Genomic DNA, 18,304 nt, shown 5'->3' on the forward strand with positions numbered 1-18,304 from the left:
GCACCAAGGTCATTCGATTCCTGGCACTTTGGCCAAGTACTTTAATGATGATAAGGGATAAAGAAAGAAGGTGAAAAAGAGAGAGAGAGAGAGAATTTGGACTTGGTGACTTAGAAGGGGATAGGAAATGCTCTCTTACGTGGACTAAGAGAAAACACGTTTGGGGGTAAAGGTTCCCGGGAAGAGCAGATTGCACACATTTGTCAAATATTAGTTTTGGCTGTTAGCGCTCCTGGTTTGTGCAGGCTTCCATACCCTGTATCTGTTAAAGAAAATTCACATAGGAAGAGTCTCTGGGAAGGTGATTTCCTCTCTTTTCTCCCTTGAAAGAAGTGATAATATAAACACTGGATGTAAGCAGCATGCATTTATCTTTATTATTTATTTATTTAAAGAATGCAACAAGATTTAAACCCCTGCATGCCTTTAAAATAAATATAAGCACACACTTTTCCAAGCCTGCAAGTTCTCATGATGCAATTCTTAGGAATGTACAGAAAACGAAGGAGAAACTTTTGTCTGTGAACTTCCTAATTTTTTTTCTGTGTCACCAAAGAAATGGAAGAGCATGTACACACTTTGCCGTTAACAAAAGGAATTTGAATATTTTAACATGGTAATGATAACCGTGGTTTAGCCAGAATTTAGGAGTGCAATGGCGCCTATAGCCATTTCTATCAAAGACTTATTTGGGAAGAGATTTTCCATAAGTGTTAAGGATGCTGAGACAAATCTTGTATTAATCGTGAGACTTACATGACTTTCTGAGTTGGAGTGCAATTTGTCTTTACTTTGCAAAAAAAAAAGTCTTTTTTTTTCACTACTTCTTTATTTTTGGCAAAGGTTGTTGTTTTATTGATTTGGGGGTGGAGCCCACATTTGGATTCTCACATCCCAAAAGGGTCAGGTTGTGAAATGAAAATGGAAATTGGAAGGCACTGGAGTAGGATGAAGGGGGTCGCTTTAATTGCCTGAGGGAATCTGTTAACCAATCTTCATTTGTCTCTCTGGTGTCCTTGGATAAAAGGGAATAGTGGGAGGTGGTTAAAAAAGAAAGAAAGAAGAAAAGGCAAGGGACTTTAAGGAAAGTCACATGCAAAGAAGGAATCAAAAGTGAAGGAAACTGAACTTTGAGACAGATCGCTGTAGATATCATTGAAGATCTTTGTGTAAACAATGCAGCCATTGTGTGCTGTGGTAGCGCAATGTTTTTATTCCTTAACCACGACAGGTAGACAAGTAAATAAATAAATAAATGAAACTCCGAGCGATTTATTCTAGATCCACGGGCAAAATTATCAACCATCTGGAGGAATTGCTCAATTGCCTTGGAGAATCAGGTAAGAGAATCAGATGTGTGTTTTAAAATTTTGATGGAATAACGTTCTGCGGGGAATCATGACTTAAGACCATTAAGTAGATTCGAGACTTCTTACGGGTTGGTTACAACTCGAGTTTCTTGGCTGGTGGGCTGATAAAATTCGATTTCCTTCCAAACAAGAGCTGCCCGGAAGTCCTGTGGGGAGCTGGGAGCTAGGTGGGCGGTCTGGGTCGCACAAAGGAGTCCCGCAGCCTAGGGCGCCTAGCGCAGCCCCAGCCTGCGGCTTTGGGAAGTTGGTGGAGCCAGTTTGAGCTCCAGGCCATTCCGGTCCAAGAGCGCTTTGCACTTGGGGGATGAACAAGACCCTGACCACTGTCTCCAGGACTGAAGCGCAAGTGTGCTTTAAGTTTCTAAGGATGTCTCTCATCTTGTTCCCCCCTCTCTCTGAAGGCTCTATTGTGTGTTGAATGAGAGAAAAGAGGTGACTTAAGATTTTGAGATCCAGAGCTAGCACTGGAATCCTCGGATTCACTATGGATGCATCTTGGAACCGCCTTCAGACGATGAAAGAGTCAGTTGCGGGCGCAGGTGGGATGGGTAATATTCAGCGACCTGACACTGTTGTTTTGAGGACTCTCTGCCGTCAGTAACTTTAAGGGGCATGAGCTCAGAACTATGGTTTGGTGTTCTTAAAGCACTGGTAAGCTTCAGGAGTGGCGAACTCAAGCTGGGGATTAACATGTGCGCCTCGGAGTACTGTTAACCGAGTGACTGGGCGCTTCTGGGTCTAAGGTAGCTCATGTTCTAAATGGAGGTCTGAGGGCGAGGCGAGGCGCTTTAGAGCTCCTAACGAGTTCTCCAAAAACGTTAAGGAAATAGGGTATTCCCCGACTGGCAGTGCTCAGGCTCTCCTAACTTCCACCACCTTCCCCAAATCGCTGACTTTCGCCCACAGGTTTTGTGGAGGTCCATCTGTGGCAGGAGCCATTTCAGGCACATTTCTTCCTGATTCTTCCAGATGACCTAAAGCCTCATAGTTGGTGAGTTCTGCTCAAGATTAGCCCCAGGCTCCTTAAACTCCACTGGAGGTCCCTAGTCCTCATCACATGAGGGAGGATCATCATATGAGGGAGGGATGTTGGAATCAGGAAGGGTGACAAAAATCCCAGAATGTGGCAATTTTTTAGTGATTGGTGTAAGAGAGAGATAGGCAATAGGATACTCGGGCGTGGGGAACTTTTATGTAGGGTTGCAAAGGCAAAGACCGTGAGCAATTGTGTCTGCTCATTTCCTAGTCGATATAATCGGATCTACTCTCGCACCTCGCCTCTGCTTCCTAGCTTTGTAAGCCTCGGATCTTGTCTACCTGAGTGTCGCCAGCTTTTCCGTACCGGGGACATTTCGTTTGCGTTCTGTCCAGTCATTGCGCCTAAGGCTGGGAAAGCTCTTCTGTCCTCCCACAACATCTGTGACAAAGTGCGGACTGACTCCGCAAATCAGACTACGTTGATCTTCCTCCGCAGTCTTCGTTTTTCTTGATCTGCTCAGGGATTCTTATTCCCACCTTTTGGGAACCCATTCTGGCTAGGTGTCCCACAAGAAGCCCGGCGAGCTTTGTCATACGCATCCCAACTGATCGCAGCTGGTAGATCTCCCCGACAGTCCAAACTTAATATCCAGCTTTTCACGCGTTTTACGAGTCCATGGAAAACCTCTCTTAAATCCCTCTGCCCTCCCCCAAAGGCAGAAGACTTGAGAATCTTAGTAGAAAAGTACAATTAAAGAGCAGGGTGGGGTGGACCGGGCGGGACTATCGATTTTGTTTTGGGGGCTCCTCATCCTCCCCATTTAGAAAGCTCTTGGGCAGATAAAGTACAAGTTTGTATACTAGGTCGACCAAGGCATTGCAAACCCAGAAAACAAACAACCGCGAAGGAGTTGAGGCATTAGTTCAGTTGTCGGTGCAAATGGGTGTTTGGGAATGCTTGCAGTGTGAACTTTCTACCCATCACTTATGGAGGGAGTTGAAGGAGGGGAGGGAAGGGAGCGGCCCCAAGGGGGCCGCGTGGCGTGGACTGTGCCTGCTGGGGGAGGTGTCTGTGTATGGCGGAGCATGGGGGTGGGAGGATGTCGCGTTGTGGGCGGAAGGAGTCTACCAAGAACAGCAGGCTAATTGGCTTGAGACATTTTGCAAGCGCTGGAAAAGGTCGTTGAAGGAGTTCGCTGTACAGAAAGAGAAATCTTAAAAAAAGAGTGCCGGGCATGCGCATAGAGAGGATGCCATATTGGAATGAGGCTGTAGTGGGAGCTGGAGGATCCGAGCGGGCGCGCTAGTGAGGCGGCGGGTAGAGAGCGAGTGAGCCAGGAGGGCGGGTGAGCGGGACCAGCGCCCACTCCGGTCGTACCCGGGGCCCTGGCTTCACTATCCTGGGCAGGATAAACTTCATCAGGTAAGACGCCTCCCTAGTCACTGTCCCCTCGCATAACCCGGCCCCCGAGCAGATCTCTGGCCCGCAGGTTGAGTGCACCGAAAGGCGTTTTTTTTTTTTTTTCCAGTTTAGTTTTTTTTTTTTTTTTTTTTTTTAAGAAGAAAAAAAAAGGAAGCCCGAACCAGCCTAGGGGTGGAGGTGGGGGAGGCGGGGGGTTGGGGAGGAAGGAGGAGAAAAACCGAAGAGCAGAGGCTGGGGAGGAAATGAGCAGCACTTGAGCGACGAGCGAAGCCTCTAACTCCTCTCTGCGCTCTGGGTTGTCATTTTTTTTTTCTTTCCCCACCCCCTTTCCCCTGGCTCCTGGCTCTGAAAAGCCAGGCCTTGCGGGAGTCTGTCCGGAGTTGCAAAGTGACCTCGTCCTCCTCCGGGTGCAGCCTGTTCCCTCCCGCCGCCCACCTTCCTCGTTTGTGCACTCGTTATAGCGACGCAGCCGCCTCTGCCACCTACCCCGCGTTCCCGCGTCTCCTCCGCTCTGGGGTCTTCCTCTTTTGGTGTGTATTGGGGGCTTGGAGGGGGACTGGGGAGAAGAAGCTGGTGGTGATAGAATTGTAAATCAGCAGTGGTGGGGTGGGGGCTGTTTCCAAAATCGCTCAGACATTTGGAATCGCCCGATTGGAAACATTTGCCTTGTGCAGCGGAATTGAAATTGTCAATAGTAGTTTCGGAGCGAGCTCTAGCAAGGGCGATCTTTTTGTTCATTTTTGTTACCCTTTAAAGTAACATCCCGTCACTCGGGGCTTTCTTGTGTACACTCATCTTGTCTCTTTTCAGAATTACTAACCTAATCGAGCTCTGGAGTTTATTTATTTATTTTTATGTGCGTGTGTGTCTTGCTGAAATCCTCTTTTTAAAAAAAAAGCAACGGTAAGAACTGCTAGATGTATGTTTTGATTTTTGACTTGGAGCGGTTGAAAGAGATTAGGCTCGGAAAGGGAGAACATTGGGTGTGGGAAGTGGTTGATTCGCAGTGGCCGGACACACGTCTTCAGCTCAGTCCATACTTGTGTTTTCTTGGAAGCGCTACAGCAGCGGGGAAGGAGTCTTTAGACACCGTACCACTTCCAATATGGCGGGCTAAGGTGGCTTTAAAAACTGAAAATAAAGGTTTTGAGGTGGGAAAAAACCCAACCAAAGTGGCCACGCCTTAGTTTCGACTCCTTTTGGTTACTCCAGGAGCTTCTTTAGCGAATTAAGTAGGAAAAAAGAGGAGAAGCTAGCTTTTCCAGTTTTTTTTCCCCGTGGTTTATGTGTATTTAGTCCATTGCTAGAGGGTCCAAGGTGGAGGGGTGTTTCGGGCCGGGATGAAGGCAACCAAGCGCAACTGCCTCGTGTGTGTGCTTGTGGAACCGTGCACAAGTCTGTATGTGCAGTCGCTAGGGTGTGTATTAAAGAGACCCCCATCCCCCACGTCAGTGTGTGTGTGTGTGTGTGTGTGTGTGTCTCGGAACCAGACTACCACGTTCTGACGTGACAAACTGCTGACACGAGGTGCAGAATCCACGAGGGCAGAGGGAATGATTAATTTCGCTCTTCTAGGGGTTGTATTTTCTTTTTCCCTCCGTGTTGTTGGATCTTGCGTGGAATAGGCGGAGCGAGGAGGTGTTCCAGGATACTAACTGTCCAGGGTACTCGGTGCAGTCGGGAGGGCTGCATGTAGTCAATGGGATTTTGTGTCCGGGGAGATTAGGTACGTGCCACGTTTAGGGATAGGCTCCTGTTTTCCTGCACTCCCTGCAAAGGTGGGAGGTTGGGGGCCCGGGGCCGAGGCTTGCAGAGGATGAGGAAGCACGGACCTCCCAGCAAAAGGCATACAAGGTCAACCTCGAGAGCTGCCAGGTCACTTTCGATTTTTCCGTTCTAGGGAAGGTGATGGATGGGGAGTGAATTTTAGGAAAAAATTGTCCCTAGCTCAGTTTAGAAACCAACCGGACTGCTGCGGGAGGGGTGTCCTCCATGAGTAGGCGCTCGGGGCTAGGTTGTAGTCTTGTGGTGTGAAGGGAAGTTGTAGTGCAGGGGAAAGGTCTGCATCCGACGTCTGGATGGGTATGGGAAGGTCTAAGAGTGGAGTTTGGAGACAAAGATTGGAGCCACTCTAGGGGTTCTTAGGAAAGCCAGTAAACCCGGACCTGGAAAAAAGCCACCCAGAATGCATGATCGTAGTTGCCTCGCTGGGAACAGGGTCCCCGATAGGGGTCGCCCGTGCCCACGACGCAGCCAAGGAGTAAGGTCTACGCGGCGGGTTGAGCAGAAAAGAGCCTAGGAGGAGAGTGGGCGTGAGCCACGCTCCAGGCGCTCGCGGTCTCTGGTGAGGGCTGGTCTGGGAGGTCATTCTTCCGCCAACGGATGTGAAAGCGCAAGACCAAGATCGAGGAGGCATTTATAAAGGATTGAATTAAAAATCAGGACTGACCAGGTCTGTAGTTACTGTAACAACGTGGTCACCTGGCAGTTGCAGGGACCCAGAGGGTGATTTTATTGGGTTCCTCAGAATCCACTAAGTAGGGTGGGGGCGTCCAGTCCGCTCGTGGTGTCAGGTGGGTGGGAGATGAGCTTTAGAGACTCCAACGCAGGTTATTTCTTCCCACCTGAGCGACTGTTGACAGGCGGGACAGGAAGCATTTCATCTTCCCAAGTAGAGCACGCGGCGCGTCCCCAGCACTCCCAGCCTGCGCGTCCCCGGGGATGGGGGTGGGGGTAGGGGAGGGCGTCCGTGGGCTCTGTTGAAATAAGGATAAGTATAAAATCTGTGTTTGGTGTTTGTAAACTGCAGTTTTAACCATGGTTCCTTCCCCCTCTTCCTCCTTGACATTGCCGCTGATGAGGGTGTAGCTCATTCTAAGGCTTCAAAACCCACAATTTTGCACCGGTTCGGGCTATGGAATCTAGTATCCAGTTAATTCCAAAGAATACTCCACAGGATTGTCGCAGGGCCCAAGTATTCCTTTTTCATGGAAAGCGGCGGGAAGAGGGAGGAACTGAGGTGGTGTAAGCGACCAGCGCTGCACAGAGGAGACTTGGGAGCACTCCAGTGGCTTTGCATAAAAATCCCAGGGAGATTCCGGGGAACCTGTGAGGAGCGGCGGCGGGTGCTCCTTCTTGATATCAGTGCAGCATCCTGGAGTACCGGAGACAATGCCAGGAAACCTGGTTCCCGAGACAGTTCCCAAACTTTTCAGTTTCACTTTTGGAATTTCAGGGATATGGAAGATTGTAGGGGTTGTGTGGGATTCCAAGAAAGGCTAGCGACGTTCGTGCTCCTGTGGCTCACTCAGTTCCAGACTTCAGGTTCTCTCCTGTTAGCTCTATTTTTGCCCCATATGCCTGGTTACCGGCGAATTTGGGGCTCCTATCTGGATGCTAACTGGGAAGGGAAGGTCTTAGCCCCTGGTGGAAAGGAAGCTACTTTGGACGGGGCTCACTGCCCTAGTAAATCATTGTCAGCGCCTCCCACTCTCACCTCTTCATCTGGGTACCATAGTCCAAGGACCCAATCTACACCAAATGAATGCATTCAGGCTCCATCAGGTTTGAGGAAAGGGCTGCCTGTCTTTATGGGGAGTTGGTGATAGGGAATAGGGAGGGGGCTTTAGTGTTTTAAAGAAATGGCTGGCCAAGCTGTCTTTGAGACAAACTTCTGTGTTTTTCTCCATATTTACCCCTGAATTTGCGCTCTCTGAGACCCTCCAAACCATAAAGAAATGGCTTCTAGATGTTTCCTGGGACCTTCAATGGGCAGGAAAAATGTTCACTACCCTAAGAGGTCCCTTGTGCCACCGCAAAGTTCTACTGCTTGCAAGGGTCATTCCTAGGCCAGTGTCAAACATAGTGAGTAGGGATGGGTATCCGGGCAGTCCTCATCTTAGAAGAAACAGCACCAAGTACCCATTGCTCTGTACATACGAGCCTAGATCTGCTTCTGTGACACATTGAGTGTTTCCCATCTCCAGGTAGGGTGCCGAGACCATGAACCTCATACAGTGGGTTTGGCTGAGAGATAGTACAGACTGCATTTTTTTTAAAAAAAGATGGCCCTTTTTAGGTATAACTAACTAGTTCCATGATTCTTGATATGGAAAAATAAAACAAAACCACAACACAAAACAAGATCCCTTTTCTTTTTTTTTTATTTTATCACAAGCTCTGCTATGTTCATCAAATCCCTTTTCTGCCCACGCTGAGGTGACATTTTCTGTCTTTCTTTTGTTCTTCATGTCAATAATAGCCCCAAAGAACTCTGGGAAGAAATGGGAAGTGTTAGCAACATTGTTCTGAGCTGAGCCTAAATACATGTGATATGTTTTACTTAATATAATATGATTTTGAATGTGAGTCAAGCAAAACCCCAAACTTTCTGAGGCCACATTTAAGTCTACAAGTTTGTTGTAGATATTAGAGTAAGAGTTCTAGCTTTCTAAAAATTTTATTTTGAGCAATCAATCAATCAATCATCAATCAATCAAAGCTCTATTGTGGAGTTTAAATGATTCGAATCTGGTATAGTCGTCAGTTTGGATAACACTTCTGTCTTTGCATTTCAGGATTTGGAACTTGTGTGTTTATGTAACAGTACAGCTCTCAAAAGGAAATTTATCTTGTCAGGAAGTGAAGCTCATAAAGATTTTTGTACCAAAGTGATATTGAGATTTGTAATTCAAATTTATGCTCCATTCCCAGCTCTTATATCCATATTGCTTCAATAGCAACTTGCTGTCGCTGATCTATAATTGAAAGAAAATAGGGAAATTATACTTTCTCCGTAACAAACTGGATGGTCAGCCTGTGCATTAAGTTTGATAACCCAGGAATGTCTACGTAGTTTGTATATAAGGACAATTGTTGATAGGAAGAGACAGGGAAAATTCAGGAGGCCTGGCGCTTAGTTTCAGAGATGACTCTATGTAGCTGTGTGACCTGGGATGAATGTAGCTATCCTACGAGTCTGAGCCTTCTTGTCTACAAAAGGGTCTTGGTCTGGAGTTTGACTCAGTGATGTCACTGTATCACGAGGGACCAGAAACAAAGAGACAAAGTCTGTGATGCCGGCTGTCTATGCTAACGTGCTCAAGCGATGCTCAAGCTTCACGTCCCCAAAGTGTAGTAAAACATGGCTGGCCTTAGGTGACAGTTGTGTGACATAAGGTCCGAGAGCAGCTGGTGAGCTGGAGGCTACCATGCAGGAGTAAGTGCTGTTATTGTCCAGTGGCGGAAGAGCCACATGAGGTCTAGTTTTCATTTCTGCTCGGGGAAAGTAATGCGTAATGGGTTCGGGAGGTTTCTTTGAACGCAAGGCATGAAGAAATGCCCAATTTGATTTGAGTCTACTCATTCCCAGGTCTAAACGGGTCCTTTGCACTGTGTACACTATTATTCCAGACTTGGTGGGGGTTGTTCAGACTGCCTTGGATAATGACTGCAGTGTGTCTTGATGACTAGGGAATACTGGTAGCCAGGGAGAAAGTGTCCCCTGTCCTCTGGGAGACTTAAAACTTTCTATGTGCAGTCTTTGGGTTTGGCCACCGGGCAGTCCATCCTTTGTAAGATTAGGATAGTTCCTTTTGTTACTTTGTGTGATTTATTTTTGTTTTATGTGCATGGGTGTTTTGCCTGCATGTATGTCTGTGCACCATGTGCAGGAAGTCTGTGGAAGCCAGAAGCGGGAGTTGGATCCTCTGGAACTGGAGTACAGATGGTTTTCAGTCACCAAGTGGGTGCTGGGGATAGAAGCCCAGTTCTCTACAAGAGCCCTCAGTGCTTTCTCAGTTGAGGAACCCTCTTTCAGGTCCCGGGGAAGTCTTTAAGAAAAATAATTTCTTATTAAAGTAAATGTTGACTATATTTAAATCGGTATAAAGACAGTATATAGGGTTGCGTGTTGTAAACTGAGACTCTGGAAAGAACTTGGAACTTAACAGGGAATATTGGTTATTCACAGTGTCAGTTCACCTTTCCTCTGCACAGATGCTGCTGTCATACCGACCACCTTGTTGTCCGAGAGTGATGAGTTAAACGTGGTAACACGCCACCATTGGTTGACAGTTAGCTGTTATATAAGACCCGAAGCCTGTGCTCATCAGACTTTTCATCACTGTGACACATTATCTGACGAGAGGAACAAAAGGGAAGGAGGGTGTGTTTCAGCTCACCGTTTCAAAGATTTCTAGCTGTAATCCTTGACTCCTGTCTTGGGATCTTGGTCAGACAAACCATCATGGTTGCGGGAGCATGGTGCAGAGACTGTTCACCTCGTGACATATATGATAAGTGTGTTTGGGTGTGTGAGGACACAAGAGACAGCTTCCAACAACATGAACCCAGTGACCTAATTTCTGCTACTAGGCCTTGTCTCCTGCTGTTTCCAGAGTCTCTCCAAATAGCCCCACCAATGAAAACCAACCCTTAAATATATGAGCCCCTCGTGGGGGCTGCAGTTTATATGCAAACCACACTACCACCAATAGGCTTTCCTTCTAGGATAAGATGGCTGTTTTCCACACTGACTAAAGAAAAAGTATCTGTTGTGTTTTTCTGATCTTTTCTGAAAAAAAAAAAAGACAAAACAAAAGACAAAAACCAAACCAAGCAAGCCATGAAATAGTTTAAAATAGAAATTGATAGAGCATTTGTAAAGTAATTTGTAAATTGTTATAACATTTGTAAAATAGAGCAAATATCGTCAGCGTAGTGATTGGAAGACAATGGGGTGAGACCAGTGAGAAGGGATAAGATTTAAAGATCTTAGGACTTTTGTTTATTATTATTGCAAGTGTGCATTTGTGTGTGCGTGCATCTCTCTCTCTCTCTCTGTGTGCGCGCGCAGATGCACATGCACGTGTTGTGTGGAGATCAGAGAACTGCTTTGCAGAGTTAATTTAGCTTTCTCCTTTCCTCTGTGGGCTCCAGGGATCAAACTCAGGTCCTCAGGCTTGTGCAACAGGCGCTTTTATCTGCTGAGCCATCTTGCCGGTGTGTGTTTCTGAAATCTTACATGAAGTGTATTATTTAATCCCCTCCCCTCCTCTCCTCTCCCCTCCCTTCCCTCCCCTTTCCTTCCCTTCCTTTCTTCCTATTTGGTTTGGCCCTACCATTTCTTTAGTGTCTTGAATTTGTTCAGTGGTCTTATTGAAAGAGGGGAAAGGAGAGGCTTTCACAGATTCTGGTGAAACATCAGAAAGGCTTGCTTCAGATGGGCAAACTTTTTCTTTTTCTTTTTTTTTTTTCGAGACAGGGTTTCTCTGTAGCTTTGGAGCCTGTCCCGGAACTAGCTCTTGTAGACCAGGCTGGCCTCGAACTCCCAGAGATCTGCCTGCCTCTGCCTCCCGAGTGCTGGGATTAAAGGCGTGCGCCACCATCGCCCGGCTGATGGGCAAACTTTTATTCTGAGAGTTTTCTTTTGCCCCCATAACTTTTCTTTTCTGAGGAAAGGAGATACCAAACCGTGCCTTCTCTGTTCCCTGGAAAATGCTGTCATTTTGTTTTCTTTTCCCCACATTTGATCAAAACTAAGACGTGTACTCAATTGTGTTGCTGGAGTGCGAATTTCAAGTGCATGTTCCTGCAAAGTCTCCTATTAATTGTAATTGAAATGAGCAACAGGTCACTTTGCCAGAGAGCATCCTGGTCTGAAGATCAGAGAAGAGCCTGTGAGTGGATTGTGGATCAATCTGATTGCTCAAAACTTGTTCTTAAGGCATTAGCTGCTGATTTTAGCATCTGCTGTTTTCCAGTCACTCTTCTTGTTGTGTTGCCTTCTTCATTTATCTTTTTTTTTTTAAATTTTTTTATACAGAATCTCATTCTGAGGCAGAGGCTGGTCTTAAACTATCGGCGTATTGTTGCCTCGGCCTCCTATATATTGGAATGAGAGTTGGGAGCCAGTACTGCAATTGCTCATATTTCTCTGTTGTAGTGAGGTGTGTGTGTGTGTGTGTGTGTAGGCCAGAGGTCATTCCTTAGGTACTCTTCACCTTGTCTTCACCTCTGTCATCGTGCTGGAATTCATGGATTCCAGGTAACCAACAAGCAGGCTAACCAACAAGCCCCAGGGACCTGCTGTCTTCTCCTCTTTAGTTCTGAGATGACTAAAGTGTGCCATCATGCTGAACTTCCTTACGGGGACTCAGGGCACTTAGATCTCATGTTTGACTTGCAAGCACTTTGCTGGCAGACATCTCCCCAGCCCCACCTTCAAATAGCTTAAGTAGCTCTGTGGAAATTTTCTTGCTGAACTCTAAATCTTTGCTTCTTTGTCTTTTGCTATGTGTCTCTAGCATGTCAGTGAGAGTTTATCTCCCTGTTCATACCCAAGAACACTGAGGCCCTCTTTTATTCTAGTACATTCCTTGTGATTCCCTTTTACCATTTATAAGGAGGGAAGCAAGCACCGAGACAGACTCCTATGGGTTGGAGTGGGAAGGGAGATTTGAGGAGGCTCCAGAACAGCTCTGTTTTGCAGCTCAGAGTACAGTACTAGGAGGGCTTAAAAAGCCCATCACATGTAAGTGGTTTTACTGTACACTCTATCAGGCTGGTCCGAACTACAGCCTACGGGCTGCACGTGACCAAGTACAGCTATGAATGTGGCCTGACTCAGAACCTCAAGACGCATTGTTTCCCATGTGTGGCTTACTGGTGCAGGCGGCTCTTGGGTATGAAGGTGATAGATGATAATGTCGAGTCGGGTCTGGACAGCTTGGCCTCTGAAAATTCCATACATTTTCTAAGTTATTTCCTAAGTAAATTAGGGTGTTTTTATTTATGCTGCATAAATTTTCAGATTACTTAGTAAATTCCCCATGCATTTAAAGTGACATAATTTATTAAAATTTGGTGTATATGTACATTTGTGTCTTAAGCACACAAAAGCCCCCAAACTTGTGTGAGTTCCCAGTCAGATAGTGGAGCTCTGTAGGTTTGCTTTCTGGTCATGGTTTTCAAGAGGCTGCCCCCAGGGTTGGTGCTCAGTTTTATTGTCCTGGTTGCCTGTAGGAAGCAATGATTCTGTGCATGTGTTTGTGTGGTCTGAATGTGTTGTGTGCAGTATATGTGTATGTTTGTGTGGTTATGTGCACAAGTGTTCAGTGTATGTTTGTGTGGTTATGTGCGCAAGTGTCCGTGTCTGTGCAAATGCATGTGGAGGCCGGTGGTTGGCTTGGAGTGCTTTCCTCAGTTGATCTCCACATGATTTTTTTGGAAATAGGTTTTTCTCACGCAACATGAAACACCTTGGTTCAGCTAGACTGGCTGGCCACCAAGCCCTCCAGATCTGTCTTTTCCCATCGCCATGGTACTGGGACTATAGCTCAATGCTGCCCCACCTGGCTTGTGGGGTGCTGGGGCTCTCTGAACCTGTGCCCTCAGGTGTGGCAGGCACTTTATTGGCCAGGAAGTGTGTCCTCGTGCATTGGAAGCTCGGTTGATGTCTTCTTTTGAGCACTGTTCCTGAGCATCTGTTGGGCTTGAAGGTCTCAGTTCATAACCATCACCCAGAACACTGGGCTCTGCATATTAGGCAGCGTTCATCCAATCCAACTCATAGAAAACTCTCGTGTGAGATTCTCCACTCTCTGAGTTCTCATGACTGAGTAGCCACTGTCGAGTTTGCCATGATAGACCTGTATATAGATGTACCATGTGTCATAGACAGTTCAATCACACGCTTTGTGACAACTTGAATATTGCTGTAATTTTTTTTTTCTGTTAGTAGAACATGAGAAATCTTATACTTGGGGTTTGTTCACTGTGTCGGAACCAAGAAGATCATGTCTGTGCAAATTTTAAAACTTAAGTTTCTTCTTGGGTCAGGCTTAATGGTGCACATCTTTAATCCCAACACTCAGGAGGCAGAGATTGGTGGATATTGGGCCAGCCTGGTCTACATAGTGAGACACTGTCTCAGCAAAATCAAACAAAAGCTTCCCTCCCAAAGGTAAACAAGCTTATTGAAATAGCTCCTTGCAGCAAGAGCACACTGGAAAAGGAGTTGGCTCTCCCTTACCCTCCTTTACCCTCCCTCCCTCCCCTCCCCTCCTCTCCAATTTCTTTTACTTGACTCTAGGATCAAGTTCAATCCTTTGTGGCTTGGATGCAAATTCCTGGTACAGGAAACCCTAATTTGGTACTCTGATGCCAAACCCTCTTGTATTCAAGTAGAATTTCCTAAGTCAAAAATCTGAAATGCAAAATGCTCTGAATTTAAAACTTTTTGAGAACTGACGGGGCACTGCACGTGGAGAACTCCAGACCATGAAGTTCGATTTCAGATACGGCGTGTTAGCAACCCTGTATTAATAGCCAGGTCTGGAGGCGCCAGCCTGTGATCCCAGCACTGGAGGACTTAGGCAGTGGCAGTAACATATGAGTTCTAGGCCAGTCTTGACTGAATACCCAGTTTCTAAAACAGCAGCAAAATTCCCTGATATTAACTAATTCAGACTGTGTGTATATGGTGTTTATGTAGGCAACATAAATTTCATATCTAGACTTGGGTCTCTGCCATATCATATTATGTATTTGTATCCTCCAAACTCTGAGAGAAAAGAATCCGAAATTCAAAACAATTTTGTCCTAAGCATTTTGTTTAACTGGGTAGTTCACAATCTTATCTTTCTTTCTAGTGAATAAATAACTTGTAGCCAGCTAGTTGATAAATGAACTCACTTTCAAGTGGAAGTATGCTGATCTGAGCTTTGGAAAGCCTTCCTTCTCATAGAAGGCCTTCAGATTTGCCATCCTGTTGCTGTGATAGCATTCCCTGACCAGAAGCAACCCAGGGGAGAGAGAGAGAGAGAAAGAGAGAGAGAGAGAGAGAGAGAGAGAGAGAGAGAGAGAGAGAGAGAGAGATCTATTTGCTTTTGAATTCCAGTCTGTAGTCCATGATTTAAGGGAAGTCAAGGTAGGAATTTCAAACAGCTAGTCACAGCCATCCCTGGTCAAGAGCAGAAGGATGTGAATCCTTGGTGTTTGCATGTGATCATATACCTGTCAGGACTTCTGAGCCTAGGAAATGGTGCCACCCACAGTGAGCTGACTCTTCCCCGTCAATTACTTTAATTAAGATATTTCCCTATAGACGTGCCTCTATAGGTCAGCCAGCTGTAGACAATCCTTCGCTGAAACTCTTCCAAGGTGATTGATTCTAGGATGTGTCAAGCTCATGATTAAAGCTGACCATCACAGATGCTTACTTACATTTTTAATTGATTATTTTTGTTTGTGGTATGTATGTGCATGTATTCGTGTGTGTGTGTGTGCGCGTGCGTGCAGGCGGGTTGGTAAGTGTGTGCATGCCGAAGGTAGAGGCTGACACTTAATATCTTCCTTACTTTCTATATTTTGAAACATTGTTTCTGACTGAACCCAGAGTTTATTGATTCCCTAGACTGGCTGGCCACCCAGTACTGGGATTATAGGCATTTATGCTACATCTGGCTTTGTTTTATGTGGATGCTGGGACTCAAACTCAGGTCCTTCTGCTTGTGCAGCAAGCACGTTATCAACTGGGTCATTTCTCTGCAGTGCCCTGTGAGCTGCTGGCTGCTCACCTTGTAACCCCTGTAGCCGACATTGTTTGAGGACTGAGTGAAGGAGGCCCCATTAGAATAAAAAAGTTGCTGTGGGAGGTGGCAGCTGCCTCCAGCTCTGCTATTTTCTCCTGCAATGCCCATTATTTCCAACATGTCAAATATCTTAGTATTGGGGTGCGAATCTGATTGCAAAAAAAAAGAGCATTTCTTACGCTGGGGCAGCAATTTGTGTCAGATTTCAATCTATTTAGAATGAAAACCAATGAAGTCTGGTTGAAAAATGGAGAGTAAATTGCCGTCCTAATAATCAAGGTGAGCGGGACCCTGTGCTGATGGTAGAGGGTACCATTTCAGGGACCGTCTGCCCCAAACAATCAGGCCGTCTCATTTGATGAAGGGAGAAGGCAGGTCTCGTCTGTTCTTAGGAAGGCTGGTGAGAGCGGGAAGGAGGCGTTATTAGCAGAATGAGCCGGGTGACAAGGTGACTGTAAATAAAAGGGTTGATGGTAGCACTTGGCACTTACCACTGCTTTTCATCTTCAAAGCCATCCACAGACGCGTGTGCTCCCCAGTCTCTTGTGATTCCTGGCTGTTTGCACTTGGCTTCGTAGCAAGAAGTTATGATTTTTTTTTTCAGAGATCAAATTTGGGGCTTCGTAGGAAGAAGTTATGATTTTTTTTTCAGAGATCAAATTTGGGTTCCAGACTTGGTTGTGCTTGGTTTATAATCCTTTGAGATTTTCCTTTTTGATTGGAATTTTTCGCAAGGTCTCAGGTCAGTATCCCGAGCTCATTACGGAGTTCCTAGCGTGGAGCGGGTTCCTAGCGTGGAGCGAGCAAGCGGCGTAGCCGCGATTCAGGTCTGCAGGACTCCACAAGCCGTTAGTGTAAATCTTTGCCTTTTATTTTACCTTTTCTCCCCCTTGAGTTGGGGGCATAAAATAAGGAACTGCAAAGTAAGCACAAATCCAGCGAGCTTTTGGAAAATCAAGTGTGCAGAAGCTAATGGCGGAGCCAGAGAAGAGGCCAAGGAAGCGCTCATGATGGTAGGTTAGGAAGGCAAGGATTTTGTTAAAAAAAATTAAAGCGCTGTAAAATAAAAGGAGAAATGGCGGAGGTCCAGCCTTTGGAGTAATGAATATTAGAATGGAAGAGAAAATGAAGGTGATGAAATTAGCACTAATTCTACAAAGTGCCCTAGAATAGGAGAAATTGACAGAAGTCAGTGGGTGCCTCCGAACCCTCAACTAGATTGCCACTAAAAAGTGCTATGACACAATTGGGCATTGAAAGACCCGGATTTCAGATGGCATCAGCGCTCTCCAGGGTGGAGGCTGGCAGGCAGTGGAGGGACCCCCTCCTTTTGCGGATAAATGTTTTCCTAATTGAAGAGTAAAATTCTTTTATATTACGTTTTTATTCATTTTGTGTCTGTGTGTGTGTGCAAGTTTGTGTATGTGTGTGTGTATGTTGTGTGTGCACATGTGCCACAGTATATCTGTAGAGATCTCTCCTTCTACCAGTGGGTCCCCGAGATTGAACTTTGGCCATTAGACTTGGCAGCGGTTGCTTTTATCATGCTAGCCACCAACTTAAGATATCTTTATCCACCTAAACGATAGGTCAAGATAATGAGAGCACGTTACAAACATTTTCAGCCAGACAAGGCCTGGCAAATTCTCCATGCAACCCTTTCTGAGGGAGCTACCTGGAGTGTGCTCTAACACCTACGTCCAGTTAGGGAAGTTCCAGGGTAGATCACTAGTGTCATAGCTAGTGAACACTGCCATGAGTGAAAATTAGTAGTATTTTCATGCTAAATTTATTCTTTTATTTTGTATGCGTGTATGTGTATGTATGTGTATGTGCGTGTGGAGGACATAGGTCAACATTACCCTCTGTTACCTCTGTTATTCTCAATCTTGTGTTTTGAGAGGGAACCTAGAGTGAGCTCACTGATTGGCTAGACTGCCTGTGCAGTGAGCTCCAGGAATCTACCTGCCTCTGCCCTTAGCTCCTCAATGTGTGCTAGGGTTACAGATGCCTGGCACCTAGCTTGCCTGCCTGCCTGCCTGCCTGCCTGCCTGCCTGCCTGCCTGCCTGCCTCCCTCCCTCCCTCCCTCCCTTTCTCTCTCCCTCCGTCCTCTTCCTCCCCCTCTCTCTTTTTTTCTTTTGAAGCATGTGCTGGGATCTGAACTCAGGTCTTATGTTTTCATGGTAGGCACTTTGTAGACGGAGCTGCCTATCTCCCCGGTCCCTGTATTATTTGTTTTATGCTGGAGAGGCTCTGCAATTGCAGTTTTGTTGGCTTCTTTTATACTCTTCAGAGTTAGCTCAGGCAATGGGTGATTTCTGTTCCATTTTCTTGTGAAATTGAAATGTCTCGATGAACACATCAATGCATGCTGTAATTCTTTTTTAAACCAGAGATGGCATTTGCAATGCGAATAGTTTCTTCAGCAAAAACTTTTCCTGCTTGATAATAAGCATACAAACATTACTCTATTCATTATACAACCATTTTCCCCTCCTTCAAAGAATTGTTACAGTGTGATAAAATGCTCTCTATATAATGCTAGATGGAAATTGGGTTAGATTCTGAATATTTTATGAACTCACAGAAATATGTACCAAGAAGCCATCTTGAGAAGATAGAAATACACGGAAATGATTTTCCTAGGTGTTGGGGTTAAAAGTGACTTTCATTTACCGTTGTATTTAACTTTACTTTCCTGGATTTCTGTCATGACCGCCTTTACAATTTATGCAGAGACGAAACCGTAAACATTGTTGAAAACCTGAAAATGTGGCATGCCATTTGCCAAAAGAAGCATATTTTTTTTAAGCCATAGGAGACTACATAAAAAAAGGTTATGCGAGGCTGGGATGGTTGCTCACTGAGGAAGATGCTTTCTATGCGAGCATGAGAACCTGAATATGACCACAGCATCCCCATAAGCTGTGCTTGTAAT

At 45.8% G+C, this 18,304-nt stretch overlaps 1 protein-coding gene across 1 annotated transcript in view; it reads left to right on the forward strand.

Annotated features, from left to right (window-relative positions):
• The first annotated feature begins 3,578 nt into the window (after positions 1-3,578).
• Sfmbt2 (Scm like with four mbt domains 2) overlaps positions 3,579-18,304 on the forward strand; it is a 181,748-nt gene continuing 167,022 nt past the window's right edge. Inside the window, exon 1 of the mRNA XM_057787878.1 lies at positions 3,579-3,771. The gene's annotated coding sequence lies outside the window, so the exon portion shown is untranslated. The remainder of the gene's footprint in view (positions 3,772-18,304) is intronic.

The sequence above is a fragment of the Chionomys nivalis genome, chromosome 13 (genome assembly GCF_950005125.1).
Source record: "Chionomys nivalis chromosome 13, mChiNiv1.1, whole genome shotgun sequence".
NCBI lineage: Eukaryota > Metazoa > Chordata > Mammalia > Rodentia > Cricetidae > Chionomys > Chionomys nivalis.